The following is an 8,066-nucleotide window of genomic DNA, read 5'->3' as shown; positions in this document are numbered from 1 at the left end:
TAGTCAAATCGAAATGTGAAATGGCTAGCAGGAGACTAAGTGATCCTAGAAGATGTGATATAAACTACGTGGGCATTATCAAAGATATAAGGAGCTTTGCTAGCTTCAAAGGACTGGTCGTCCGTATCAAAGTTATCAAACAAGTTGTTTTGAGTGCTTATAACCTTGCTAAAATGGCAAGAAGAAATGGGCATGTTCATGAGTTCCTTTCTTTCCCATAATAATAATAATAAAAAAATTATATAAGTATTTCTATAAATATTGCAAAAAATATAAATGATAAATTTTTTTCTGTCCTAAATCTCTTCAATATCCCCTCCGCTTTTTTTTATTATAATTAATTTTTACTCTTTAAATTTGAGGAAGGTTTATCGTTGGCTCTCTTTAATTATTCTTTTAGTTGCTACTTTTTCCTTATTTAAAAAAAATATTTACCTCATCTTTTGATTCATTTGTAAGAAGTTTAAAAGTTCTTGATATTTTTTTTAAGACACTTTTAACAAACTTTGGAAAAAATATTGTCAATTCATGGGTTAATTAATTTAATTGATAAAAAAAAAGCTATGGTTAGTTTTGATTCCCCTCGAAACCTTTAATTCAATTATTAAATGTATTATAATCTACAAGTATTTTATTTTCTCTGATAAATGATAATTTTTCAAGCAAAAAAAAGATTTAAATAATTATTCGTGCTTTATTATTTTTGTGTTCATGTTAAAGTTACCTACATAAAGATTGTAATTTTTTAAAATAATTTGTTTTTCTAATAATACCAAAAATTAAGTAATTAAATGTAAAAAAAATAATTGCAAATAATTATAAAAACTCGAGCATTATTTGCTTGGATATTATGTAATATTTTTAATTTCTTCCACCTTTCACTTACCTGTTAAGAAATTAGTATATTATAGACCTATGAGCATATAATGCTCCCCATGCACTCCCCCTCCCCCCACCCAAAAAAAAAAAAAAATTCTTATATTTAATTTGTTAACAAGGTATAACATTTAGAAAAAGGAGATAAAAAAACATTTAACAAATTTGTATCTACAATTTTTCTTGTACAAGAGTCCTATACCGCATGTCGCTAAGAAAAATTCAATTTTGAGATATAAATAATATAGGTGAAAATAAAATAAAAATAAACAACCTAATTAGCCTAATTTTGTCATATAAAAAGGATCGCATTAAAAGGTTCTTTAAAAAAAATTGCATATGACATGAATAGATAAAAAATAATTTATTTTAAGTTTTTGTATCAAATTTTAAACTTCTTTTTGTAATTCTACTAAATATATAACAAATTTTTATCTACACTTTGAATATTCATGACAACTGTAGATTCACTAATTAAGTCAGAAAACATGCCCACAAATAAATTTAAATGCATGATTAATATACACCATTTATAAATTAGCAATAAATCCACCCCTTGATTTTATACTCCTCAAACAAAGGAAGCTAGAATATAGGAATTATTAAGTTTCCTATTTTCTAAAATGGGATTCATCTGAGTCAAATAACAAATTTTTTATGTTTGCTCTCCTCAAATGGCTCTCGTGAAATGATTACCAATAATTTATTCCCGACACCTTCCTCTTTGTATCCCTAAACTTCATGGGACTTCTTGCTTATTCTTGAATCAAGCCATCCTAAAAACTATTTACAAATATTGATCCTTGACAGGATGGCCTTGTGGAATTCATCGTCCCATTTTCCACTCGTTGGCCTCCTGTCTTTTCTCCTCCTCCACCCAATAACAACCACCAATACAGCCTCTGTTGGGATACGCATTGGTGTAATCATGCGGCCTTCAACAAATGCCCCTATCTTTCGAGAAGCTGCATCATATGTAAATTCAAAAGAATGTGGGTATAATGATATGGACAAAATCCACATTTCCATGACTCTTGATGCAAACTACTTACGAGGAACAATGGCAGCGGTATTATCAATCTTACAACATTCCACGTGTCCTGAAAATTTTGTTTTTCATTTTCTTTCAGCAAGGCATGAGCCAGAAATATTTTCAAACATAGCATCCACCTTCCCTTACCTAACTTTCAAAATATATCGATTTGATTCTAACCGAGTTAGAGGAAAGATATCTAAATCCATCAGACAAGCCTTGGATCAACCATTAAATTATGCAAGGATTTATCTAGCAGATATTCTCCCATTTGATGTGAATCGCGTAATATATTTGGATTCTGATATTATTGTCGTGGATGATATATCAAAATTGTGGGAGGTTGATTTGGGTGAGCAAGTTGTTGCTGCACCAGAGTATTGTCACGCAAATTTCACAACCTATTTCACAGATGCATTTTGGTCAGATGGTATTTTGTCAAATACATTTCATGGAAGAAGACCTTGTTATTTTAATACTGGAGTAATGATAATAGATGTCGACAAATGGAAAAAACAAGGATATACCCAAAAAGTAGAAGAGTGGATGATGGTACAAAAACTAAAGAGAATTTATCATTTAGGATCATTGCCACCTTTCTTGTTGATCTTTGCTGGAAAAATTAAAGCTGTTGATCATAGATGGAACCAACATGGTTTGGGTGGAGATAATTTTGAAGGGAAGTGTAGGAGTCTTCATCCTGGACCAATTAGTTTACTCCATTGGAGTGGAAAAGGGAAACCATGGTTGAGGTTGGATTCAAGGAAGCCATGCCCCATTGATCATTTATGGGCACCATATGATCTCTATCGCTCATCAAGGACATGGTTAGAAGACAAATAATACAATCAAAATTTATATTAGTATGAAACTAGGAAGAGAAGGAGTTTTATTGATACTTTATGGAAAAAAAGATCCAACCATAAGTTCAAGGACCATGAGATTGTACATTACAATAATGAGGGGTCAATTTATTTTGTGCACATCCAATGATGGGTCGAAGTAAATTTCAATTTCTTTGTGTTTTTTTAATGTATAACAATGCCTTAGGAAATTTATTTTTCTTATCACTTCTTACATATATACTCTTCTTTAGCTTCTTCTAGATAGATATAGTTTTATTTTCCCTTGTTGATATTTAGGTCTTTTTAACCTTAGTATACCCTCATAGTTATGTTAATGTAGGCAATTCTAACTGACCTTGTTATTTTGTATCATACATCGAAAAAATTAGGAAGTATAGAAAAGAAAGTAACAAGTTTATTAGTTATTGTAATATAGATCAGATATGCAGTAAAATACATTCAATGAATAAAAACAAATATGAATAATGCTAGACATTTCCTCTACATTTGCTCATTTCCTAAAGTATTACAACTCCCAAATTTCTAAGATAGCTTTCAAAATATGGTATAAAGCATTAGAAATCTATTGAACAATATTTCAAACAATTTATATAAAGATTAAATAATGAATATTAACCATTTAATTATATAAATACTATATAAGTAAACAATATAAGTTTTAGGAAATTAATTAGATAACTCACCCTACATTATATATTTTGTTAAATAAAATTTAATTTTTACACTTAAAAAATATCACACAACCTCCTATGCTCATTTAATATTGAAATAAATCATTGATAAAAAAATCATTTTATTCGTGATTTTAATGTACATTTATAAAATATTATTTAATGAAATACATTTAATAGTTATATGAATGTGTCATAATCAAAAGAGAAAATATAACTAACTTCAATTAATTTTCCATTTTTGTCACACATAGGAGATGTTTGGTAACTAGAGTTTTGACAAAAAAAAAAAGCTTATTTGACCAAGCTAGAGGTTTGACTACATAAATCATCTATTTTGGGTGTTTAGTAAAAGAGCTTTTTAAGTGAGTTGATCGGGGCAAATCAGCTAATTTGTAAAAAGCTAAAAAATAGAGCTTTTTGAGTTAGCTGATTGAATAATAGAATTCAAATGACATGTTTGCCCTTCCAATTTCTTACTCTAATCAATCCAAAACTATCCTACGTTCTAACCCCCCCCCCCTTTTTTTTTTTACCAAAGCTCTTCTCCTTCTTTCCTTCCATGGAGCTACCGAAGGTGTGTGGAAATTAGCCCGCTATTAAGCATATTCTAATTTCATTTTCTATAGGTTTACTAAGGTAAGCTAATTATTTCCTTTCCCTATTCATAATATACATTCTATGTTTTTAATTTTTTTATTTATTTAAGTGTTCATAATCGTTAATTGCGTTGAAAATGAAACACTAATTGAAATTAATTAATATTTTCATCTTACAAAAATCACTTGGATACCCAGTTTAGTTTGGTTTTCCATTTCTCATTTTATTTCTCTTACTTTCTATGACAACACAAATCATATTTCTCATTTTATTGCTTTTTACAAAATTAACATTTTTTTTGGTAGATACATATACGGTATCATAGTTTGCAATGGTATTATTAATAACAAGTAAAAATAATTTCAATGTCCTAAATTTGCATTTCATGTGTTCAACTAACAAACAACTACAACTAATAAGCTAATTTTACCAAACAAATCTACATAATAAGCTTTTACCAATCAGCTAGTCAAAACAGCTAAAGCAACCGGCTATTACCAATCAGCTAACCGCCAATTACCAATGAAACAGGGCCATATACTATATATGAAAACAAAAACAAAATATGGCTTCACCTACATTATTGTTATTAAGAGATCAAAAAACAAAATTTAATAAATATGAAATTATTTATCCTAATCATACAGATAAAAATAAATAAATAAACAAGCACGTAATTACATTGATGGTAAGAAGTTTTAATTTCATGAAATGAGTGTTATAATTACATGGATTCGGTTATCTAAGGGACGGTGATATTAACTACGAATTGACTCATATGGTAGCAACTCATCAAACCAAGAGGAAAAATTCAGTTATTGTGTTATCTAGTAAATATTAAACCTTAAAGGTTAATAAAATTCTATACCATGACAATTATTCAACAAATGATTTTATATGATTTAAATGTTTGGTATCTTTGGAAAAAATTTATTAGAAAGTGATACAACATAAACATGTGAATGCACCTTATATGTCAAGATTAATAATGATGATAGTTAGAGAAAGTTTAAAGTTGCTACTGACAAACATAAATTAAGGAGAAATCTATTGCATTTGTTTTGGTAAGAAAAATATATGTTAGAGTCCAATTAAGAGATGCATCAATAACCGATGCTTAATATTATTAGCAAATAAAGGATTTAAGATGAAACCAGGAAAGACTAAAACTGACTTAAAAGTAGAAAATATGAATGATATGGTAATTTGGGTATTGCAAGAGCATATAACACATGCTAGAATAGAATAGATGGGGAAAAAGTCTTAGTTACGATTACATATTAAATTAATCATTTATGTGCACATTTAGATTATTGGGAAAATTTTTTTATTGTTGTTGTTGTTACTGCTGCTGCTTCTCTTTTTGTTATTGTTATTATTGTAAATATATTAAACAAAATCTTTAAGAAAAATGTGTAAAGTTTGATTGACAACAGGCTAAATTTGTAACACCTAATTATATGTTATCTGAAATTCTTCTAATAGATAATCATGTCATGAAAAAGTAGTGTCGAATGTTGTTCTTTTACTCCTAATATTAGTGTTGAATATAGACTTTTGGGATTGAATAATTTTTTGTATGAATGTAGTAAGAGAATATAATAATACAAGAGTGAATTCAACAATAAAAGACCTAGGTTATATGTTCTCCTATGAATTAATTCCATGAATGAAACTTAAAACTATCAATCAACGATGCAATAATTAACCAAAAAATGTACTTAAAGCTTCCAATAAGTTACAAACTTGAGCTACAACTAGAAACAAGGGCACCCAATTGGGCCTAGAACCTCCCAATCGGCCTCGTCTGCATAGTTCGTTTCTTCAAATGATCATACTAGTCGATCGATCCTAACCTCACATTGATGCTTCTTTTCTATGAGGCCTTGGCTTCTTTTTTGGGCCTTTAACTCTTGGCCCCATTCTTTAAATTTACCTTTACTTTAGTCCATGGCCTTTCCTAAAGATCTCAAGCAACGAGTCCCTCCATTGGAATCGATTCCTTATTTACCAAGCTTAAATTTCATGATCTACCTTCGGCTTCAAACAAAACCTATCATAGTATGTGGTCCAAAATCCAATGCCTTTTTAATGATTCAAAATACTCGTGATTTATCATGAAACCGCAAATTCTTTTAAATTAATGAAAACACCAGAGAATTCATATTAGCAGTGTGAAAAGCTCTAAAAAGAGCAAATAAACACGAACATGACCGTCGAATGGGGAATTAATTTTTTTATAAAATAGACTGATGAGTGTCATTTATGGCACTAATTTGATCTCTTTTAGGATGATTTTAGATTACTTTTATAGCTCTTTTTATTCCTTTTTCCTTAGTTTTGGTCTTTATTTCTTTAGTTTGCACTTTCCTTAATTAGATTTCCATTTTCTTGTATTTCTTGGTTTATTTTTCCTTTTTCCTTTTATTTGTTTTCTTTCATTTTTCAGGTTAAGATTGTTGTCCAAGGATTCCCAAGGTTCCTTCCTGGGTTTGGCATGGTTTAGGATGCCTAGTGCATTCCATTTGAAGCTCAAGAATGGAGATGTGCAAGTTCCAAGTTTTCTAGGCCGTGCATTCAAGCGGTGGGCGCAGCAATCTTGGTGTTGAACCCACCGTAGAAGCCTCTTGGAATCTGCCATGTTTGTGTTCATCAAGCACACCAAATGGAGCGCACGAGGAGCGTCAACATGAAGAGGAAGGAGGCTTCCCTATACCAAAACGCGGGCGCGCACGACTTTGGAGCGGCCGCGCGGCCTGGTGGCGCGGACGCACGGGGCCTCCCGCACGCCCGTGCACCTGGAGGTCCATGTTCCCTACCCATTCTTGCACTGCCACGCATCTCATTGGAGATGGTCGCGCCTGTATGATTGTTAGTTTTACCATATATGTATTTTTCTTCTAATTTTAGAGGGAGAAGCTTATTAGAAGTTTTATTAGAAGTTGATTAGAGAACTGAATTAGAGATTAATTAGAGAGAGAAACTTAGGGAGAGAAACTTTTGTTCTTAGATTTTAGTAAGAGACATTCATGGTTGATGATTGATGATTGTTGATTCCAAGCACATTTCCTTTGATTTGATCAAAGTTTGTAAGGATTTTCTTTACTTTAATTTAGTGTAATCTTTAGCTTTTGATTTCAATTGTTTTGTTGATTGTTCAAGTTTATTAATTGTTTGATTGAATTGGTTTGGTTGACATGATGATGATGAATGTGATGATTAGTTTAGTTTTGATCTTGGTTTCCTTGATGGATTGTGAGTAGTTTACTTGTTAGGGAGATGGTGAAACATGTATGAGTAATGGATCAATACTAATTGGGGGAATTGATTGATTTACCATTGTGATTAAATTGGTTGACTGATTATGTGCATGTGTGTGATTGCTTAAAGAGTAGATAACTTTGATTGATATACTAGATTTCATTGTGAGTTTACTTTGACACGGACAATTGATTTGTAGCTCGCATTTGTCGATTGAGTTGGTTAGTGACGTTACTAGTTTGAGTCTTTCGTAGTTGGCGCTATTTAGACCTCTAGGAGATAGCTTACCAAGCTCTTTTGATTGCATTGTCTATCTTCCCTCGCAAAACTTGGTTTAATCAATCCCCAACCCGATTAGTGTGTGTCCATTGCAAGTATATGTGGATCCTAATCCCTAGTGTTTGATATATTTATTTACTTGTTTGTTTAGTTGATTTTAGGTTACTTAGATTCCCTTTGATACTTCGAAATAGCTTGTCCTAGACCGTAGCAAATTGCTCCCATTCTTAGTGGTTCGACCCTTGACTTACCCCTATACTCGTTATAGGGTTTGTTAAGTGATTACAAATTTTGTTTGGCTCTAGGGCAGATTAGATAACGACCTAGTCTCCACCCTACGTCATAGACACGCCAATGATGCAATAGGAGGTAATTTATGTAATTTTTTTAAATTCAAATACAAATTTTAAAACACATTATTTAAATTCGAGTTATTGGTTGATAGATGATTGGCTTTCATTTTGTCAAATTTCTTTTATA

General features: G+C 30.9%; 1 pseudogene; it reads left to right on the top strand.

Annotated features, from left to right (window-relative positions):
- The first annotated feature begins 1,687 nt into the window (after positions 1–1,687).
- On the top strand, positions 1,688–2,752 carry LOC145607119 (putative galacturonosyltransferase-like 4 pseudogene; annotated as a pseudogene).
- Positions 2,753–8,066: the final 5,314 nt, after the last annotated feature.

The sequence above is a fragment of the Chenopodium album genome, chromosome 23 (assembly GCF_948465745.1).
Source record: "Chenopodium album chromosome 23, dcCheAlbu1.1, whole genome shotgun sequence".
NCBI lineage: Eukaryota > Viridiplantae > Streptophyta > Magnoliopsida > Caryophyllales > Amaranthaceae > Chenopodium > Chenopodium album.
This window is presented reverse-complemented; position numbering and strand designations above follow the sequence as displayed.